This window comes from Canis lupus, chromosome 13 (assembly GCF_011100685.1).
Source record: "Canis lupus familiaris isolate Mischka breed German Shepherd chromosome 13, alternate assembly UU_Cfam_GSD_1.0, whole genome shotgun sequence".
Classification (NCBI taxonomy): Eukaryota; Metazoa; Chordata; class Mammalia; order Carnivora; family Canidae; genus Canis; species Canis lupus.
The window spans coordinates 43,220,952-43,244,676 of NC_049234.1; the positions used below are offsets into that span (position 1 = coordinate 43,220,952).

Below are 23,725 nucleotides of genomic sequence, written 5' to 3' on the forward strand. Positions count from 1 at the left end.
CTATTATGAGATACACATTCACTGTGCAATGATTCAGAAACTATAGACCAGATATGTTTAAGGGCAGAGGCCGTGAGGTCGAAGACACTAAAATGAAAAGACAACTAGGGGGTCAGATCTTGGAGCTGTTCTGGAAGGTCACATTTTCAAAACATGTACCTTATATATCAGCAGTAGAGAAAAATCATAAAGTGAGTATCTCTCTCCTTTTTTTTTCTTCTTTAGAGAGAGAAAGAGTGAGAGCAGGAGTGTGGGTATGGGGGGAAAAGGGAGAGGGAGAAGGAGAGAGAGAGAATCTCAAGCAAGCTCCATGCCTGGCAGGGAGCCCAACATGAGGCTCAATCTCACAACTCCGAGATCATGACCTGAGCTGAAATCAAGAGTTGGATGTTTAACCAACTGAGCCACACAGGTGCCCCATAACGTGAGCATCTTGAAGCAAGGTAGAGATTGGAAACAATGAGAGAGAACATAGCAATTTTTCTATACAAAATAGATGAGATTGAGAAATCAAACTTGATTTTCAAAAGAAAGAGGAAATGTGAGAATCTGAAAGAGACAGGTAAAGGAATGGAGTGGGCAGGTGAAGAAAACCAAGGACATTTTAGAATAATTGCTCCAGTGAACGTGTTGGCAAATCACCAGGATATGAATAATGTTATTTTCATTGAGAACCCAGCTAAGGCCAAACAGCACAGTTCAATTCTTGGAGTCATCAACATTGAGAAAATTCCCTGAATTGATTATGGGGAGATTCCCTGAGTCATCTTTGGTGTTTGTGAGGCAATAGAAACATTTTTTTTTTTGTAGATGAAAATGCACAAAATTATGCCTGCATTCTTCTTCTGAAAAAAAAAAAACATACAATACAATTATGTAAGTGTAGGAAATGACTCAGAGTCAGTATCCATGAGACTAGACTATAAGCCTTGATTGTGAAATGATTTATGTCTTTGATTAGATTTCATTCAACACAGACTTAGATTCCTGTATGATCATGATGATCAGTTTAATGAAATCTAATTCACTGGATAAAAATCAAAAGCACAATGAAAAATACAGTTATCTGTTTGGCTCTTGTCATAGCCTAACTTTTTACCACATGGTGAGTTGGCAGCTCATTTGTAACCACAAGGGCCTCGGGTTCTAATTGCCTACGGAATAAATTCCACCTGGACACCCCGCCAACCCTTCAAATAAAAGATAAGACAAAAAATTCAGTTATTGGCTTCTCTTCATTAGCTCTTTTGCCTCCTGTTTTCTCAAATTCTGTTGATGTTATTCTCATTCTAGGCACTCAAGCTAGAAATCTTAGGATGATTTTTTATTCTTTCTTTCATCTTGGCACTCAGAGCCAATATGCCACCAAAGTCGTTTGACTTAACAATATTAATAATGAAATAGGCAATATCTCTTGAGGACTCCCTCTGAGCTAGGCTCTATGCTAAATACTTTGTATTGTTCTGTTCAATCCTCATCCTCATACAAATCCATAAGGAGAGGCTATATTGTCCTCATTGATGAGATCAGAGCAATTGAGTAATGTGTCCAAATCTCTGCAGCTGGTAAGGAGGGCAGCGAGAATTTGAATTTATGCTCTTACCAGTATGCTGAAGTCCATCTCCTTCCCATGTAGCTGCATTCTCCTCATTCACTATTTTATCACTTTTTTACATCTTTTAAACTTCCAGACTGTTGATCCTTCTCCAGTACTTTCTTACTATGAGATCATAAATATATTTCTATTGCCTAATAAAAGCAACTCAGAATATATATCCAAAGGGTCAAAACCTTTCATACTTTGGATCCAGTTCACCTCTCCAGCCCTATCTTCCCCCATTTCTAGCCATATGACCAGTCCTCAGCCAGCACACAATGTCGATCTTCCTTAGAAGACCAAGCCTGTGCAGAAGCTGGGAAGTGTTGAGTACTTGACAAAAGGGTGAGTCATGCCTGCAGTATGGTAGAGACTAAGCTGGAAAGGTGATTACGGCCAGAACGCAGAGTTGCAAATAAATCTGACTTCTGGCCTGGACTCAAATAAGTTTGACATTTGGTGGAGGTGGGGTGGATAGGTGGTGTCTGCGTGTGTTGAGGGGCACCGTCACTTTTTTGCAATGTTTTGGTGGTATTGTATCTAAAGAAAAGCTATCTTTGTTTATTTTTGGTTTGCATCATCACATTGAAGGAAATTAGAACATATAGCAAGATCAGTAAGATTAGGTTTCTTCAAATAATTCAATGGTTAATGTGGACGGTAAGACATTCTTGAGCCAAAGTATTTGATTTTCTCAAGATTGTAAGAAGTATCAGGGTGAGGGAAATGTCAAAAGAACTTTAAACAAGGCTAATAACATAAAATTATTTTTGAAAGATGAAAGTAATAAGTAGAAGTAGTTGTTTTGATGGAGTAAGATAGCCAAATCAAATTGTTATGGGGTACTTAATATAATAGTAAGTAATAACGGATACTTCATCAATCAATGTGGAAATTTAACTTAAATTCTTATCATTCAAAAATATTTTTGATCAATCTCATCATGTGTTTGTTCAACTTTCTTAGAAATATTCAAACATAAGATATCCATCGTAGCACATTTTGTGTTATTTCATACAGTATGTGATAACAAACAAAAATAACAAAATATATCTATTAATTATTAGGCAACCTCACATTTTGTATTCCAGATAATGACCTGTGTTATTTTTCTCTTAGGTTTTATAAAAATGGTTTATTAAAAAATCATATACACAATAGTAGTTCTCATTAAAAGAACATTTCAAAGCACCAAATAGTTTCCACTGGGTGATTTAAGAAACAACTTACATACATTATAGAACAGCATTCCCTATCTTGCATTCTATGCAAGTGAGAAAGAGGTTTGAAGCCCAGAAGTGCATGTATTTGGAAGACTGAGAATTCGATGGGCATGACATTTTCTAGCCAGATAAAAATACACATGCATATGTCTGCATGACTCATTCCACACAACTCAAAATTGCTGGAGAGTGGGTGTAGCTATGAATATTACTGCACAATGAAGTTTTCAAAGAAAAAAAAACAAATTTGGCAGCTTCCAATCTTCCTGGATAACTTTAGATTAATTGAAATTTCAATTAATAAAATGCCCAAACTAAAAATGCATTGAAGGCATGTCAAGTACTAGAGAACAAATGAGAGACAATGAATAATGCAAAACCAAAGTGATAACTGTTCTATAAATGCATATATTTCGTCTGTCTGTCTGACTACCTTTTAACAAAGTTAGGTCATGTCTCAGGCAGTAAATTGAAATAGATCATTGACTTTTTGGTCAGTACTTCAATTTCATTGTATTTCATATCCAAATTGTAAAATCTGAATTGTCCAGATAGTTTGTTTCATATTCAAACATCTCTTTGTAAATTGTGATTTGATTATTAGTTGTGAATGAGGCAGGTTCTAGTTAAAAAAAAAAAAAAAAGACGACGACGAAGAAGAAAAATAATACAGACAACTTTAAAGCTATCATTTTTGAATGTTTCCTTATGCCGGGTACTGTGGTAAGTGACTTTACATGCATTAGCTCTTTCAAGCCTAAAAGAAATACATATGAACTTTTTTTTTATCCTTCTTTTTTTGTTTGTTTGTCTCAGGTAAAAAAACAAAATAATATAGCATATTACACAAAGCTAGAAAAATGGAATAGTCAAGATTCAGTCCCAGGTTTGTCTGGTGCCAGATTTCTTCTCTAAACTAGTGCACTCTTCAGCATGTCTAAGAAAGAATTATTTCAATTTAACAAAAGTCAGGCGTTCAAAATCAGTGGCCCCAAAATGTCTGATTGTGACATGCAGATTTTTTGAGCTTAAAACAAGCAAGGTCTGAAAGACTCAGGAAGAATCTGTGCAAGTCCCCCTAACTCCGTAAGATAATTTAGATACAGCACCTGCTCCAGGATGGGAACTACCATCAGAGACACCCACAGTATAATATGAACAAGGAACAATCAACAGGGAGGGATTCAGCAAAGTTTGTTAAAATTCCTCTCTGTGTCTGAGTGTTTCCTCATGACTCAGCAAACAGTTGTAACCAAACATTTACTCTTTTTCTTCTTCCTATGGATTGTTTTCCTTCCCAATGAAGTACCAGGCCTCTATCTCTTCTCCTGGGTTCAGGATGACATATATATCTCATTTTTTTCTGACTATCTTTGGAAGCTCACATGTTTATATGGATTCCCTGTGCATATATAATGTAATTAAATCTCATTTTCTTCTGTTAATCTGTCTCATGTCAATTTGATTCTTAGATCAACCAGAAGAATCTCTAAGGGTAGAGGAAAAAAATTCCCATCCCAACAGGGCCATTAATAAAAATTAAAGTACAGGTGAGAGGAACGGAACAAACACATGTCTGCAGGGGCTGAAACATGTATGTGAAGGTTAATATATAAATAATCACAGATTTATAGAATCACACTTTAATCACTGGATATTCCCACTTTATATAAATTGCCCAAGTAATTCACTTAACTCTAATGTAGCAAAACCAATATTATCATTTTATTTTTTACACAAAGGCTCATACAAACATAGTAATGTACAGAAGTTGTGTAGGAAGCTTGTTGTTGGAAAGTTTATAAATGGATTAAATTTTATCCATAACAGAGCTGAGTGCACATATTTTTGTCTTTGTAAATCACTTCAGAGAAATTTTTGAAAATTGGGTGGTTAATAAAGGTCAAACCCAATCAGACCAATAGTGAATGAACCTACTTCATGAAGACACAGCTATGTGAGGGAGAAAAAATAAGGTAAAGGGTAGAAAAACAACCTCCATGCTTCATTTCTGTGCATCTTAATAGTCAATATTAGTGACTGCAGCTTTTGCCACTGCTATCGATTATGAAATTGGCATCGTGAACCATAAAGGCTTTGCTTGCTCTCCTGCCATCCTTTTTATTGACTTAAGCATAAGTGAGCTTCAATAAGCAGATATTTGCTTTGTGCACATGGAACAAAGCATAAAAGCAAACAAGAAAACGGCATTTTACTTTTCTCTAATATTTTCTGGGCTCTTCTCACCCAGCCTTGAAGGTTTCAGTCACAAATTCACAACTGTGTGTATGTTTGTGACCTACAAATGGTTTACTTTGATCTCACCTCCTCTGATGTCATATAGTCCAATTTATCGAAATAGTACATGTGGTCTTTATCATTAGTCAGATTTCAATTTCCCAACTGTATCCCAATTGTTCTTCCTTTCTCAGATAGTAAATATTCCCCAGATGGTATATATAAGCTAATTAGAGGCAGGATGTGTCACATTAATTCATTTACTCATGCACGCGGGCATTATTTCATTCATTCAGAAATGATTTATTATCATGAGACTATCCAGCACTACCACAGCTTTTTCCTATTTTAAATCAGAAAAAGTCTCTTAGCCACCCTGGGCTTCAGTTTTCTCATGCCTCATATGTGGCCTATCAAAGTGAATTATAATTATTGTGAAAATTAAACGAGAAAATTTCTGGAAGAAGCAGAAAACATGGCCTGGAAGGTTCTCAGCACATGAAGGCTCCTGCATTTCCTTGGGTAAGACCTTGGTAGGGGCACCTGGGTGGCTCAGATCGTGATCCCAGAGTCCTGGGATCGAGTCCCTCATCGAGCTCCCAGCAGGGAGCCTGCTTCTCCCTCTGCCGTGTCTCTGCCTCTCTCTGTGTCTCAAATAAATAAAAATTAATTAATTAATTAAATCTTTAAAAAAAAAAAGGAAAGACCTTGGTAAATGCTGAACTGCCTGTTAACAACTGGTTAGTTCTGTCAAAATGGTCAAATAAATGATCTGTTTTGACGTAGCCATTCATTTGTCTAACTCTTTAATAAGATTAGAGTTTAAAAAAATGAAAATAAATCTTGCTCACCTCCTGTAGTCGGGAAAATATACCAAATGCATTGTAGCAGGTACTTCTGGAAAGGGAGAGAAGGAAGTAGATGGGGATCTGGGACGGAGGAGTGTAGGAGCAGAGGGGATGCTGTGCAGGGGCCCTGGGATTAAAGACACATCTGCTCCTGAGAAACTGGGGAGGGAGAGGGAGAGGGAGAAGCAGGGAGCAATCACAGCCAAGAGGGCATTGGTCTTGTCTACAGGCACCAAGGAAAATACATAGCATTGCACAAGCACATGTGAGTAAAGATAGTAAATGCATGTGTTTATAGAGTTTCTATGGTCCCTTTCCTTACCCAGCGACTGCTAGCTGCCAATCTAGTTGTCCCGGGGTGGGGGAGTGACACAGGGCATGCAAATCAGGATCCTCTTTCAGTTCTGCAACTTCCTCAGGCTGGACAGAAGCCTTCCACCTTTCCCACAAGCAGCGTGCATGGAAGACAGACATGCAACCCTCGATTTCGGCCTCCTCGGGACAATGGTGTACATCAATTTTACTGAGTCAAAAAAATGATGTCTCCTAATCACAGACTTGAAACTACAGAGTCAAATGTGTTGATTTCATCACAAAATAGATTTTCTGCTTATGTAAAATGCTTTAAAATTCTAACATGACTTTAAGACTGGAAGTCCTTTCTTTTAAGGACCTAAGTCATCAGTTTTAGTGGAATTTAATTATTTATAAGGGAGAAAGCAAGATATCATGGCAGTCAGAGCAGTGTGGGCACTGAGTTAAGACTATTTTGAACCAAAAGAGAATGCATTTTACGTAAAATATAATAATGATGCTATTTCATATCTTTATGAGGAGATTTTTTTTAAGATTTTATTTATTCATGAGACACAGAGAGAGAGGCAGAGACACAGCCAGAGGGAGAAGCAGGCTCTCTGCAAGGAGCCCCATGTGGGACTCAATCCCGAGACCCCAGGATCATGACCTGAGCCAAAGGCAGACACTCAACCCCTGAGTCCCCCCAGGCATCCCTATGAGGAGATTTTTTTATATAAATTTATTTTTTATTGGTGTTCAATTTGCCAACATATAGAATAACACCCAGTGCCCATCCCATCAAGTGCCCCCCTATGAGGAGATTTTTAAAGCCAGACATCCATGATCTACATTCTGCTTTGGTAAAATTTACCTCATTTATTATCTTTATAAAAATAAACTTCCTAGATTTCTATTCTACTTAAAATTAATTAAGGTTTACCTTTCAGCAGGAGAAGAGTGTATATACAGGGACAGTAGTCGAATATTTCTGAGAAGAGTTTCCATCGTAGCTTTTTTCCTCTGCTGCCCTTTTGGCACAGAGCATCCAGGAGACAAGACACTGAGAACAAGGAGCACTGCTAATTGGTACTCACATGTTAGTCAAAATGAAATCTTAAATATTCTCTTTCAGAGTGTACAGAGGTCACTCACTCTCCACAGAACATACCTTGAATAATATCGCTTTAAAATATTTTTTAAATTTTATGAAGTGCCAATATATTTTCAAGGAAGAGCCAAATTTAAAACAATGTCTGGATAAATATGTGAAGTCCAAGGCATTGAGACAAAGTCATATATGTTTTAATCCTTAGGCTATTGTCTCATTGTCTTCTTTCCTTTAAAAAAAAAAGTCAACTCTGTCTCTATAATTTTAATGAGGTGACACACTAACATAGAATAGATTTTATACAGTGAGCAGAGTATTGCTTAAGCATAAAAATTATAAAGAAATTATTAGACTACAAGTATCATAAGGAGTCATATTTTCCCCCATAAAATTTTTAAAATAAATTTATAATTACTGAATTCCACTCTTCAGAAGAGTTTTCTATTTTTAATATTTGATAATAAGTTGTACAGGACATTTTGCATGAGTGTGTCCATGGAATAGTAAGTTTTAATGTAGTTGCAATAAAAAATTATTTGCTAAGATTGAAGTGTTACCAAGAGAAGCCTGATACCTGTAGTAAGAAAACTAGCAAAAGCCTTATGCTCAACAGTCTAGAAAGAATGTTCTTCCCTCGTGTGCGTGAGAACATAGACACAGGTGCCTGGGATTCATGCGTGAAGGCTCCCATTCACTTCAAAGCCAAGCCCTTGTCCAGATGATTCTTCTAGGTGGCCCATTGACCACACTTTGAGAAACCCTGCTTTACAGTCTGACTCTCATCCTAACAGACTCAGGAAGCTGGACAGTTTTTCAGTAAGTCAAGTGTGGATGTATCTGTCTGGAGCAGACCCACGTGTACCGAAAATGAGGTGCAGTAGACCCTCGAACATCTCAGTTTGAACTGTCTGGATCCACTCATATGCAGACTTTTTTCAATACGGTCCAGTACTGTAAATGTACTTTCTTTTTCCTTGTTATTTTCTTAACATTTTCCTTTCTCTACCATATTTTATTGGAAGCATTTAGAATATGATACATACACCATATAAAGTAAGTACTAATCGCGGTGTCATTGGTAAGGCTTCTGGTCAACGGTAGGCTATTAGTAGTTAAGGTTTGGGGGAGTCAAAAGTTATATGCAGATTTTGACTGCATCAGGGGGGTCAACACTCTTAATCACCACGTTGTGCAATTTATATAACAAAATTCTAAAGTAGTAATTAAAATTAAAACTGTTAACTCATGCAAAGCAGTACACTTGGGTCACTAACGGAGGCAATTATACTCAAAAAGTCTGCCACATAGAGACTCAATACAAAATGATCTATAGGATTCAAATCAAGTGACATCAAGGTATAAAGCGTTCTCCAGAAAAAAAAATCTTGTTAATTATGCAGAATGGTTTGCTATCTTCATTTTTAGAAGAAATATGAATCCATGGAAAGTTACAAAGAACACAATCGTCCTTCACGCATCCATCACTCAGAATTAAAAAGTGCTAAAATTTTAATATATTTCATTCCTAAATGCATTAATCCCTTGATACTTACATTTACATAATTTGTATTATAGATGTAGGATATATACATATATTGTCTCTTATAAAACACTATAGATGAAGTCTCTACTGAAAACCATTTAGTTCCTTCTTTTATAGTATATTGCAAGATGTTTTCTTGGGTCATGCATAAGCTGTCAGGGATAGTGTTCACTTACATGAAAGTCCTGAATGTCTGTCACTGTCAGCTGTTCACTCACCATGAGGCTACCTTCCTTTTAAAATGTATCCAGGGATATTGGCAGGGTGCTTCCTCAGTATAGCAGCCGGAGGATATTTTACATTTGTAGATACAAACAACAATTTATATGAGGAAGTTATCACATTAAAAAATTATGTGTGACTCATTTTAGAGGCATACACAGTAAGGATTAAGAAAATAATTCAAAATTTCACACTTTGAAAAGAAGTTTACACTGCAATCAGAAAGACAAGGTTGATATCTATGGGGATGTAATCCTTAGATGGAAGAGTAAAAATCTGCATATCTACTATGGCTCTAACACAAAGCATAAGAGCCTAAAATGGAGATCATTAAGGAAGGCTTTTGGGGGGGGATGGGGGATTTTGACCTAAATCATAGCAGTCTGGCAATCATTAGTGAGGAGGAAAAGGAAGATGATCTTAGCTGGGAACGTCTGACACACAAAGTGGAAACGATTCCACAGAAGTAGAAATGAACAAGCCTTGTGTAGACTGTGTCACAAGACCACCTAGATTATGGCTCATGACGATTGTTGAGATTTTAAAAATGGGTGAGTTGATGTTCAGATTTTAACAACAGGCTTTTCCAAAATGATTTTCACAGATTAGCTTTCCTTTAATGGTGTTTTGGAAAACACTGGCATTCCGTTGGATATTAATGTTCTCTCCCTTCCCCTCCAAATTCATAACACATTCTATATGGGAATTGCTCAATACCCTCTCTATTCTATGCCCTCCTGGCAATTTAATGTGAGGATGAGCATACTGTAGTTTCTATGGTGTTGAGTAGCAAAGAAACATCTTTACATTTGTTCACTTTCATGCCTGAACTCTTTTTCATAAGTCTTACAATATTGGGGTTTGGTAACATTTGCAAGAGACAGAGGGGAATGAGTATAGATACTTGAACAATTTCGTAGCCTCATAAATAACCTTCAGAGGCTGGGACCAGGTCAAAGAAATGTGTGGAGGTGAAGAGGGGAAAGGGGAATCGCATCAGGAAATTGGCAGGGTGGCTAAAACCTGACTGCAGGTGCGAGGTAGGATGAGACCTGCGTGGTGGAGAGGCAGTAAGTAGAGGTGAAATCTGAACAACAATGAGGTAAATGAAAACATATTGGTTGCTTGACTATAAAGGAATGAACAAAACAGCTATGAGTTAGTAGAAGTGATCTACTAGCTTTTTCTCTTTATTGTCTTTCAGGCAGAAAGGGCTTGAAGAAGTCAGTGGGGGCAAAAATGAAGTTCTGTGAGTGACTATGCAAATGTCATGAGCAATAAAAGTAGAATTAATGAATTCAAAGAAAATGGAATATTGTTACCTAGGAAATTAATCAAGAAAATGATCTACACAATTTAGGTCATCCATGGGGTATTATATATTGATATATACAGAGAAATATTATATCAGGGATTTTTTTAATTTTTGAATTGTAAGATCTGGAACTAAGAGGAGATTTTAATATCGAGTTCAGAGGACATATGAACTGAGGATGATAATATATCTGAAATAAATATGGAAAACAGATGCTGAAACTTATAATTCATGTGTTAGTGTTCAGAGAAAAAAAATAACATTATGATTAACTTTTCTCGAAGCCTGTGATGCCACCAAATGAAAGAAAAAAATGTCAGCTCATTCTCTATCCACTTGTGATGCTAGTTTCCTGTGGAATGACAAAGTAAGAGAAGTCAGGCAATAGTAATTTCAATCACCTCAAGATTGATTTATTTTCAATTGCAAGTTCAGTCTAGTGAAAGGTGTTATAATGGCAGCTGGAGATCCCCAAAGTGAAGTAGAACATGAGAAGCAGTAATTTAAACTGTTCTACGCGTAGACTTCTATCTTGACCTAGAGAATCACTACGGGCGTTCAATTATTGGACTCCTCTTGTTTATACTAATGCTACTTAACTGGAATCTTGTCTGTGGAGTGAAGGGTGCTTTATGTAATTTCTATTTATGCCTCCAATAGATAAAATATACGGAGGATTATCCTTCAGTTACAATAATGTGACACTGGACTATTGTCCCTATGGTACCAAGGAAATGTGAGGCATTTATGTAGATGATACTCTCAACAATGGGTACAGCACTTTACCATTTCAGAGAGCACTTCCACATCATATCTCATTTGGCATTTAGCAATAACATTATGTTTAAAATTGTTGAAGAATTGGGATCCCTGGGTGGCTCAGCGGTTTAGCGCCTGGCTTTGGCCCGGGGCGTGATCCTGGGGTCCCGGGATCGAGTCCCACATCGGGCTCCCTGCATGGAGCCTGCTTCTCCCTCTGCCTGTGTCTCTGCCTCTCTCTCTGTCTCTCATGAATCAATAAATAAAATCTTTAAAAAAAATTGTGAAGAATTGATGGAGCGCTTTTTCATGACTGTGCCAAGCACTGTGTCACCATATGCCATAAACTAGGATTTTTCCCTGGGTGTCTGCAAATTTACACAGAACGATTTTTTTTATTAACTATTTCATTCTGTTAATAAAAAAATGAACTTACTCCAAATTATCTGAGTGACCCTCTTATAATTGGACAGTGATAAATTTCCATTCTTGTTTTATAATTTGGATAAGCAGTCACCTGTTATTTATCAACCCAAACCCTAAAATAATTACGGTTAACATTAACTGCAATGTTTCTCAAACTGGAGTTCAAAGACTGAGACATCTGAAGATATAGTCTTGGAATGCTTAATACTTGGGGTCCAGGTTTCCGTTTCAGAGAGCCGAATCCACTGAAGCTAGCTGAAGCAGAAAACCATTCAGTGCAGAGAATTATTGAATGGTTTGCAGACTCACTGGGAGGTCAAAAGAAATATGTTTCAGTCAGAACAATTCCCAAAGATGCTATAGAAAGAGAAGCCAGAGGAGCTGCTTCAACACCATAGATGTGCTGCCTGTGGAGTTAGCAAACTGATCCTATGACTAGTGGCTCTGGAACCACCCAACCGCAGCTACAATACACACCAGCACTACACAGTTCACCCTTGTGGGTCCAGTAGACACGTGGTTAGCATGAGGGACATACTCACTGAATACTTACAGAAGAGATGAACAGATATTCTTTCTTCCCTAAATAGGCTCAAAGTTCATTTGTGCAAATGGCTAAAGGAATTAAGAGACTTCACTATGGTCATGAAGGAGAGCTATTAGACCTATTGTTGGACTTCTGTATTCTTTACTGCAATTAGTCACTAAGATAAAACACTCCATAAAATTTTTGTGTGGGAAGAGCAGTTCATTTCTTACCATCAGGTGAACTTTATGGGCAGTGGGAGTGATGGGGACCACCTTGCTGCACATCTCATTCACAGACTGGATAGTTTGGGAGCAATGCATCCAAGAGAGCTAAGCCTTCTTCAGCATGGGTTGACATTCTGTTGGCATTCAGAGGGATGAAGGTGTATGGTCCAGGCCTAGAAGTGGTTCCCATAATATTTATTCACCTCACATTGAGAGGCACAGTCCTACAGCTCCAGCTGACTACAATGGAGACGAGCATTACAGTAGAGTTGCTCATTTTATCCACAGGAAGAATAGGAAATAGATTTTAATGGACATAGCTGACTTTGTGACAGTGTTGGAAGAGAAACTGCAACACCTGGTTTATAAAAGTCATTACGGTAAATTGTACTGTAAATGCTGTTTTTGAGAGATATTCCAAATAACATAGACAAAACATCTTATCTGTCAAAGCAGTAGTGATGGGACTTTAAATATCTTTCTGGGACCACCATGTTGGTCTTTAATGTATCTTAGGGTGATAAATAACAGCTTGTGGGATTTGTCTTTTGCCATATAACAGATCAAGGTGGTTTGCATTGCACCAAGCATCCAAACATTTTCCAAGGAGAGCAGGTCACAGTTGCTACCTGTCTCCAGATTAGATATTTTCTGCTTCTGGACATTAGGTATTTTCTGCTCCTTCACCCGTTGCATTTCATAGGAACGTCATTTAATTGACACTAATACTAAATGTTTATCCTTAATAATGGACCCCTTAAAAGAGAAGATTGATGTTGAATCCAAGTGGATGTATGCAAAACAAAAACAAAAACAAAAACAAAATTGATGAGAATTACGAGTTGAAAGAAATGTAAGGGCATGTGACAGATAAAGACATTCAGAGGAAGGGCAAGATTCTTTAGCTGCCCTACATCTATGGAGTTTGCTTCCTCCCACACATTTTTATTTTTCTGAATGCCTAAATCCAGTAAACTCATGTTTGACAATAACTGGTTTTATATATTTTAAAAGATATTATATGAATACATATTATAGAAAAAAAATCAAAACAGAGACAGCATTCCCAAGACTATAACATGAAGAAGAGGATCAAGTCTTAGCCCTTAAGAATAATGGACTGTAAGAAACTTCTTTTTTGGTTAAGCCCTGAGTCTTATCTGTCCTCCTCTAACAGTAAAGAAAGTTCAGAAATCCCATAGGCAAATGGTTAAGATGCCAAAGCTTAGTTTCATTTTGACCTCCAAGAATATCTAACTTTCTCCCATCAGCAGTTAAGACTTGGGATATGAAGCTCATAACATAGACTTGGCTATTATATTATCTTAAATTTATATTGATGATGCACTTTATCTTTATAATATTTCATCTTTACAACCTGATTACACAGATCTCTCTCCCTCATTTTCTTTGTTTCTTAAAAATAGAAATATCTTTTATTCATCTTTTTTTAAAGCCAGATATCCAATAAACGTTGATGTTGGTTAGGTACACATTCATACATTTTGTCCCGTCATCCACATGTGGTGGAAAAATAAAGCACTATTAGTGGACCCATAAGTCATGACTTTTCAAAGACATTCTTCTGAATTATTTGTCACTAAATTTGCTTACAGTTGCATGTTTTCCTTCAATCAGCAATACTATCATGTCAGATGTAAGAACCACTGACTCTTTTCACCACTGGCACAGTTAAATTCAAAATTCAATTGTCAGTAGGTAACTAAGACAAGGTAGGGATTTTGCTGACTACAGAGACTTTCCCCAGGAGGGATTTGGCTTCCCACTGGCTTCTTCAGGATGTCAATGTGTGTGTAACATTACCCTTTAGCGTTATAATTGAAACAATTATTACTCATTCAGTTTCTCTATAGAGTCCTTTGGTATTCAGTGTCCAATGTTCTAGGATAGGGCAGTGACAGATGACTGATAAGGAGTCTGTGTTCCTGGAGTTTTAGTTCTCACAGACAATAAGAATATAAATAGATGAACGAAACAAAGCAGATAGTGATATGTGCATAGAGAAAAAAAAAACAGGAAAATGTGATAGAGACTGACTGAGATTTTGTACAGCATTACACAGAGGAGTCAGGAGAGATCCCTCACGAGGTGACATTTGTGCTAAGATCTGAATGACAAAGTTGTCAGCCCCGTGAAAATCTAAAGGAAGGGCTCTCCAGGGAGACGCAAGTGTAGAGGCCACGATGACAGAATGAGTTGAGTTTATTTGCAGAGAAAGAAAGGGAGTGTGGCTGGAGCCTGGAATGAGGGGGAGAGGGTTGGGACAAGAGACTGGAAAGGAATTCAGCCCTTCAGCAATGATTCCCTCCTCTCCTGTGTAGGCTGGAGGCCTCTAGAGAGAAGGCAGTTATTTGCAACTACTCATGTAAAGAATATTCGTAGTGATTCTACATATGAGTTACTTTTATTTTTATTAATTTTCTAATTTTCCCCAAACATGGCCATAATATCTATTCATTGTAGAAATCTTAGAAAATAGAAATATTAAAAATTTAAAAAAAATCTTAAATCCCGAACATTCAAGTAAGTACTATGACAATTTTGTTTTCAAACCTACTTTTCCTAAGTATTTAGGGCAGTGAATCAGCAAACTCCGAAAAGGCCTAAATAGTAAATATTTTAGGCTTTGTGGGTCATGTGAATCTCTGTAGTGCCTACTCAACTCCTCTGCTGAATCTGAAATCAGTCAAAGACAAATGAAGGTTTATGACTGTGTTTCCAATAAAATTTTATTTAAAGACACTGAAATTTGAATTCCAGATAATTTTCATGTGTCACCAAATATTATCCAACCTTTTCATTACATTAAAGACCATTCTTAGCTGGTTGGTTATATAAAAACAAGCAGCTAGCCAGATCTGACAAGGGCCCTTTGCCCTGATCCTTGGTTTAGACGCATAGGTATGTATCTCTGTCTCTATCTATAACTATATCTGTATCTAAATGATGTTATAAACAATAAAAAATTGAGATCAATAATATACACCTGTTTTAGAAAATTTTATCTCACTAATTTTTGCAATCTATGGCAGGTGAAAGGAATACGTTTCCCACCTCTTTGCAGGTACCAAGAACCGCAAGGCTAGTTGAGGTTACTGGATTGAGGCGCTGAAGATTAGAAGTGAACCCCAAAATCTCAGGCTGATCTACCCTTTGGAAGCCAACTGAGGCCTCATCTCCATTTGCCCCGGGGCACTGCCGAACCCACCGCAGATGCTGCACCAATGAGGAATGAATCTTTATGTTTTAAGCCTCTACACTGCTGATATTTGTTACTTTAGCAGAACTTAATCCGAATAATCCAGGGTTGTTTCTGTTTGACTTCAGCCTTTACTAACACATTCTGAAAGATCGTCTTTGAAAGCACCAGCAATGCGACATTTCGTTGTATAAAGGTACGCTGCATTACATATAACCAACCATCTAATTAGTTTTCAGACTTGAGTTATTCTCCAATTTTTTCCCAACATAAATTCAGCCACAGTGAAAAGACTTTAAGTAAATATTCATACTGACCCCCGTTTTTTAAAAGATTTATTTACTTATTTATTTGAGGGGGGGAGAAAACTCAGGGGGGTGGGGGAAGCTCAGAGGAAGAGGGAGAGAGAGTCCTAAGTAGACTCTCCGCTGAGCCAGGAGCCTGACACAGACACAGGGCTTGATCTCAAGACCCTGAGATCATGACTTGAGCTGAAACCAAGAGTCGGACACTTAACTGACTGTGTCACCCAGGCACCCTTTGATACCTCCCGCTTTTTAAAAGTTTGTTTCACACCACTTCACTTTCACAAAAGACCTGCATTATTTCCTGTTTTTGCTGACCAAATTAGATCTGGAGAGGATTTTTGCTTTTAGGATGCAAGGCAAAAAGTGAAAATAATGTTCACCATTTGTTTTGTAGGGAGCTGTTATGGAGACAGCGCATACCCCACTAGCAAGAGGGGCCCCACTAAGCTCCTTCCCTGGGCACTACGCTCAGCCTCTCAGCAGCAAGCTGCCATAGCTTTGAACTCTGTCTGTGAGCATCTGTGCTTTATCTCGATTTATTTTGTGCATCTGTGAGCAAGGGGTATCCTAAGGTATCAGAAAAGCCTCAGAGAGATTATTTGTGGGATCTCAGAATGTTCAAATTTTTTTCCATGTAAATTAGTGGTAATTGCTCTTTCAGTTTATGCTGTTTGGGTTTACAAAAGTTTTCACAGGCATGTTCCACTCTCAGGTAGCAGGGGAAACCTGTATTTTAATTTCATTTATTTATGAATTTTAAAAATGTAATCATTGAGATCAAGTAGTGAATAGTTTAAGGACCACTGTGTATATATTCCCAATTTATTCATCATGCAGTTTGTGACATTTAAAACTCTCATTGCCTATATACATTCTACAACCATTTTATTATCATTAGTTCAATATTGTTTTTAAGATCTTGCTTGATTTGATAGTGAAAATGGTATTTCTTTATACTAGTTTGCATTTCTTAACTAGTAAGTTTGAATTTTTTTCATGTTTGCTATTGGTCTCTTGAATTTCCTTTTTCAGTTTGTAGGTCTGTGACCTTGACCACATATTGACGCTCTCTGAACCTCGATTTTCTTTTCTATAAAATGGAGGTAATAATAGGAACTATCTCATGTGAATAATTTGAGGTCTACATTAGATAAAAAGTATAAAATATTTAGACCATGTCAAAGTCCACACTTAGTTGATTTTGCATTTTTATTCTTTCTCTTCTTATGCTCCACATATTCTCTATCCTCCAATGACCAAACTAACCATAATTCAAAACTTACTTCAGGACATCACATATCATAATTTTCCCTCCTTGGAGCTTGTATAATCTACCATATCAAAAATTAACAATTTTTAATCTCATTAGATTAACAATAATAGGCTGTTTAATTTTTTTAAAAAATTTACATCTTTCTGTTCAACGTATGTTTAATAACAAGCAATTGTTAGGATCTGTTACTCAGTTTCCTCATTTACAAAGTAGGGATACAAATAGTACTCATAGGCTTTTTGTGAAAATTAGGTGAGTTTTTTATGTAAACTGCTTTGAACAATGCTTGATACATAGGAAAGGCTGAATAAATGTTATATTTTTACTAGAATTTTTATTACTATTATCATTTACTATTACTATATGCAAAACACCACAAAATTAATGTTATAAAAGACAATGCACTTCCTTAAAAGACCTATGGCTTTTACCTTCCTTACACCACACTGTAAGTTTTCAATAGCTATCAAGTCAATGAGTGCAAAATGCAAAAGTGGATTGTGGAAGGGGCACTTGAGTGGCTCAGTTGATTAAGCATCTGACTCTTGATTTCGGCTCAGGTCATAATCTCAGGAAGGTGAGAGGAGTTCCATGTCAGCTCCACACTCAGCACGGAGTCTACCTGAGATTCTCTCTCTCTCCCTCTGTCCTTCCCCTGCTCAGGTGCACTTACCCACTCCCTCTCTCTCTAAAATAAATAAATGAATTTTTTTTTAAAGCGGGTTATGGAAAATTAAGATTTGGATGCAGCAATATCAAGGAAAATTTGATATGGGATTAGACATGTGAATGTCTATATATCTCAAAAGGAAAAAGGAAGAATGAGGAATGTACAAACACCCTGCTTTTTTATGCATACAACCAATTGAGAAGACGTTGGTTGCTTATCCATAAAGGCGATAAGAACGGAAGGAGTAACAGCAACAACAAATAGTCTATACAAAAAATAGCTAGAAACTTGGAAGAGCATAGGATTGTGGGATGTTTATTTGCATGCCCCAGCTAACTCTCTGTCAAAGAGAAAACAAAGTCAGTGAAAAGGGGGATGTGAAAGAGTTGGTAGGATTAGTGCATAAGAAGGAATGTAGCTTGTAACATATGAAAGAGGTTCCCTCTTCTTATAATGCCATAGGAAAAGCAGAGATTTCTCATAAAGCTGAGAAATTTGGCAGAAGTGTAATTTGGAAAGAGGCCAGGAAGGAAGTTTCCTGAGATAACAAAGGATATCGCTAAAGCACATACTAATTATCAGTGCCCAGTTATTTTTAGATGAAGTTTCCCCCAGAAGGTCTGCTCCTTTCTAGATCTATCTGCCAATCACAAGGAAAAAGAGCCCAGTATAGCCTGTGGGAGGTTCCCATTCTCACATGTTCTAGGTTATATACATTGTCTTGTGTTCCTCGGTTGTTTACCTGAATGCGTTATTTTTAATATTGTTCATTCTTTCATTTGTTCATTTATTCAACAAGCATTGATTTAGCACTCTTCTATGGCAAATAGTGTGCTAGATATCCTGGGACTGTGTCTGTGACTAGTAAAATAAAATAATATAATATAACAATACATATTATATATTATATACAATACTATGTAATATAACTATATATAATAATTACTAAGAACTATTATTGTAATAAACTTTATAGCCACTTCACAGAGCACTTACTAGGAGTCAGGCTGGGAATTTTTTTAAACACTTGATTATCAGAAACAAAAAGTGACAAGTATAACATCCCTGATTTATAGGTAAGGAAATGAGGCACAGAGAGGAGAGCAACCCTCTCAAGTCCATCAACCAGTAAGTGTCATAGGTAGCATGACTCCAGTCTGTCCCTCCAGCCACATTGTTGAAGGACGCCTTTGAGAGGAGCATGTGCTGCTCTCAGAGAACTTAGAGACTGGCCCGAATAGTTATAAGCATGACAAAAGCTACATTGGGGTATATTTAAGGTGTTATGAGAACACATATGAGATGTATCTAACCCGAGGAATGAGAACAGAAAAGACCCCATCCAAGACTAAAGGGTAAAGACTGGATGTTGGGATGGGAGGCCAACCTGTTCCAGGAAGAGGGAACAGCATGAGGGCCTAAGGCGAGGGACAATAAGATCTGGTTCATTTGAGAAATGAAGTCCAGTTCACTAGAGCTGATAGGGAAGGATGATGAAGATGAGCCCAAAGACTTAAGATAATGAGGGCAGCCCCGGTGGCGCGGCGGTTTAGTGCTGCCTACAGCCCAGGCTGTGATCCTGGGGACCTGGGATCGAGTCGCACATCGGGCTCCTTGTATGGAGCCTGCTCCTCCCTCTACCTGTGTCTCTGCCTCTCTCTTTCTCTCTCTCTGTGTTTCTCATGAATAAATAAATAAATCTTTAAAAAAAAAAAAAAGACTTAAGATAATGAAGTCAGGATGCTAGAGCTGTGGGCCCTGCTCTTCTCTTACAGGTCTGTCTAAAGAAGTGAAGTCTGATTCCCCTTCCAAAGCCCCATTCGTTAGTGCCTGACAAAAAGTGCCTGACTGGGCCACCACCTTGCCACGCAGAACCACTCCAGGCTGATTTCATGGGAAACCTGCATCTCTACCTCAGTCCCTTGCCTTTCCTGATGCTCAATAGCAGACAACCTCATCCTTGAAAAAAGCCTACAAAGGTTTTTGTAGGATAGTTTTAGAGCTAAAGGAGTTAACCTTCAGTCAACAGAGGATGAGTTCTTAGGGTAGGAAGAATTTCTAGGAGGACTGATTACGAGAGTGCAGCTTAGATGGCCCTTATCAGATGTCAGGGAGTATGTGAAAAAGTTGCCAGTATATGAAGAATGATTTTTGAAAGAGGCTGAGTAAAGACAAGGCATTCAAGAAGAAAGTCAATATTCTATAAGACTGAGGAAGCATTTGATGGAAAGGGCAAGAACAGAACAGCAAAGAAGAGGAAATAAGTGAAAGCTAACATAGCAAAACTCTAAATACAGGTGAGAGAATCTGTGTATATCATAGAGGTAGAAAGTATAAAGAAAATGTCAGACAAGAATAAAATATCAGACAGAAAATATGGAGTATGCAAAGAAGAGGAAATTAGGGTTCATTTTGACATGTTAAAAATAGACAATAAGACGGTACGGAAAGGGAAATTAGAAATCAAGGAAATGTTCTTTCAGAGAGAAAATGATAAGTCACATAAAACAGAAGTGATGTGTGCCACGAAACATAACTGAGCACTGATCACCAGGCTTCGTAGACATGTCGCTGCAGAGGTTGGCAGGCTTAGCAGAAGGCATGACACGCAGGGCAAATGATATGCCAGAGATCCAAAAATAGCTGATTGTGAATTTCAGAGGAGATCTGAAACAGGCCAAAATAGAGAGGTGGGAAAATTATTAATTAGCTTACTCAAAAATATGGCTTTGATGATTAACTATAATAATTCTTTCTTTAAATCTGGATCCAAAATAGCGTTTGCCAGATAAGCTGCTAAAATAGGCTAGGATGTTATATATCAAAGTGACCCACATTCTAATGCTCAATGGGTGGGGGGAGAAATAAATTAATGTGACGAGGAGAGTGAGGCAGGTCTACCCACACAGTCCTCTATTTTCATGTGTGCTCTGTAGACCCTCTCAAGAAGAGATAAATAACAAATCGGAGAGAAGACAAATGGAAATGATTAAAAAGAGAGATGCTATCGGAGGTTAGTTAATAAGCCTAGGTGCCTTATGCAGATGGCATCATTTTGACAATAGTGGACAAACCAAAGATGAAAATATTTCAGATCTACAAAGGGCACTCCAGGAAAGCTGAAGCAAGAGGCACAGTGCTCTCAAAGGAGACAGAGGGAGGTGATATTGAAAATCTCAACGTGCAGGCCAGGCCACTGGCAATGCCTGACTTGCTTCGGAGAGGAAGAAGGCGCAAAATGGCATTCGTGCAATGGAAATAAGAGAACAGAAGATGAAAATAAACAGAGGGGATTTGAACATGATTTGGAAGCAGGATCTGTATAATTAAGCATTGCCAGGGCCAATGCGTGTTTGCACATCACAGCTCCCACCCCTGCACGCAGCTCCTTCATGAAGGAGTCCTTTCAAGGTCCTCCTAGCACAACAGGGCCCAGAAAACTTAACAGGAGGTTTCAGATTTCTCATGAGAGGATGATCCATGTCAAAGAATCAGCAGTCAGGGTTTTTATCTTTCAAAGACACGAAGGCAGAAGGTGGCAAAAACTGGGCCAGATGATGATGATGCAGAGCACGGCCGAGAAGCATCCGCTTTGGCAGGCACCGAGCCCCTCTGACATCAGGCTTTACCATCTCAGCTGCAGGGCTGGGCCACTGACTCACCCCGCGGGAGTCTCCGTTTTCTTATGTTTGCAGCCTGAAGTTGCAGTGAGAATTAAATGGGGTAACATTATGCAAATGGGCTGGTGGATTTTAGTGGAAGTGGAATTTGAAAATCTAAAGACTCAGAAGGGGGGGATGGGAAGACACCACTGAAATAATAAAACCATCCTGAAGAAGTTAAAGTTGAAAGCTTTACACGCATTGCCAGGCAGCTCCTAGAGATCACTGGGACGTGGAGGGTTTCACAAGACACAAAAGCAAAAACAGAGAAAGCCTGTCCCAAGCATGAGAAATGAAAGGAGACACAGCCACAGATGACATGTCTTTTGGAGACACTCCTTTACAGGTTGGGGGTGGGTTGGGGGTGGGGGGAGTGACGCAGCTGCAATCACAGTAGTGTTAGGGCCTTGTCCAAGCAGAACAGCACCCATAGCAAACACAGGTGGGCAGTGCTCTCCAGGGGATCCCAGAAAGGGTCAAGTGTTGTTCATTCATTCATTCACTCATAGATTTGACAAGTGTTGACTGGGCTGGGCATAGCGAAACCGTCAGAAGAACTAATGGGGGGGGGGAGAAATTACATAGAAAAAGAGATTAAGAGCACCACACCCGCTTGTTGGCATTAACTGAATTACGATATGCCGGATGGTGATCACAGGAGGTACGAATCTATATCCAGAAATTTGGGGGACTCCTGGCCGGTTCCGTCGATAGAACCTGTGACTCTTGATCTCAGGGTCTTCAGTTTAAGTCCAATACTGGGGATAAAGTTTACTTTGAAAAAAGAGAAGGTGTTCATGCCTTGGAAGAAGAAGGAGGAGGAGGAAGTGGAGGAGGAGGAGGAGAAGGAGGAGGAGAAACACCTTAGGGCATGACATATTGTGACACAGCCTCTTGTAAAATTGCTGGTCTGATCTTCACAAATTTGAGAGGTTTCAGTTGGTCGGACTCAACCTGCAAGTGCACTTGGGGAGCAGGGAGGGAGGCGCACTTCACAGAGGTTTTTTGATTTGCCTTTGAGCTGCTTTGAACATCACCCCCCCCTTCATAGCCTTGATGGAAGAGGAGGAGCAGAGATGCTGAATTTAATAATGGTTCGCACTCCTTCTGAACAATAACTAAGAGGCCAGCTAGTTATGAATGATGCATAAATAAATTTTAAGCTATTTACCTCATGTTAGCTGTAAAAGATCTTTGAAAGATATAAATCATGAAAATTATAAGAGACTATTATTAGCTGCTGGTCTACGAAAGACACGAGGGCACGGGCTTTTTCATATTTAACCTGTACCCACGTCGCTAGCACCCAGTACAGTGTCCTGCGCAGAAATGGCATTTAGAAAAAAATAAAGAAAGAAAAAAATAAAAAGAAAAAAGAAAAGAAAAAAGAAATGACATTTAGAAAAAATAAATAAAAATAAAAATAAAAAAAATAAGAAAAAAAAGAAATGGCATTTAGTACTTGTGGAACTTTATTAAGTACCTGTTTGTCTTTCAATGACCCTGTTCACTTATGCCTTTACCATACACTTTGTAAATGTATTTCACGTTTCATATGAAATGTATTTCACATGCCCAGACTAATACGTTCTTTCCACTCTAAAAAGAGGAGACTGAAATCATATTTTCTCTAATCTTTCCCTAAAAGAAACATTAAGAAATATATTTCTCAAAATTAAAAAAAAAAAAATAGACAAAACAGTGACTTGTCAGCCAGGCAGCCAAGGTGAGTCCAGTAAGTACCTCTTTTCGGGTTTTCTTCCCACCACAACAAAACTAAACAAGAAAAAAATGAGACAAGTATTACTGTATTTAAGAAAAACTCATAATGTCAAGATGACATACAGTTTTTGTAGTTATAACGTTGCTATCACTCAGCAAGTGGCTGAATAAATTAGAAATAGAGCACAATATTATCCATTTTTTAAAAATAACGCAACACAAAAGGTTGCCAAGATACTGAGCTTTTATCATCTCTAACGCTTGTTCTCCTGGTTACTTTTGTTTCGTCTACCCTATGTGACAATGTTTGTTGCTATAGTTAAATCCAATTTTCATTTTTAGTGCTGCTGGATGCTGCTGAGATGCACAAAAGGCTAACAACCCTGTGTCTTTGGGCAAAATTCCTCTATCTGGGTGCAACTTAAGCTTATTTCCCAGAGTAATTTCTAAAGGTCTAAATGGCATCAAGAATGCTTAGTTTGTGCCAAGTTTTTTTTCAGACAAAAACATTTGCTCACTTACCGGGTAATTGTGTTACAGG

The 23,725-nt window shown here is 38.0% G+C and overlaps 1 long non-coding RNA gene across 2 annotated transcripts; it reads left to right on the forward strand.

Moving 5' to 3' along the window:
- The first annotated feature begins 1,797 nt into the window (after window positions 1-1,797).
- LOC111098609 lies at window positions 1,798-21,631 on the forward strand. Of its 2 annotated transcripts, XR_005368991.1 has the most exons (4): window positions 1,798-1,942; window positions 15,415-15,745; window positions 16,252-16,368; window positions 19,576-21,631. It is a non-coding gene; the product is annotated as an uncharacterized LOC111098609 (long non-coding RNA). The 2 variants fall into 2 exon arrangements; XR_005368990.1 differs by lacking the exon at window positions 16,252-16,368.
- The last annotated feature ends 2,094 nt before the right edge of the window (window positions 21,632-23,725 follow it).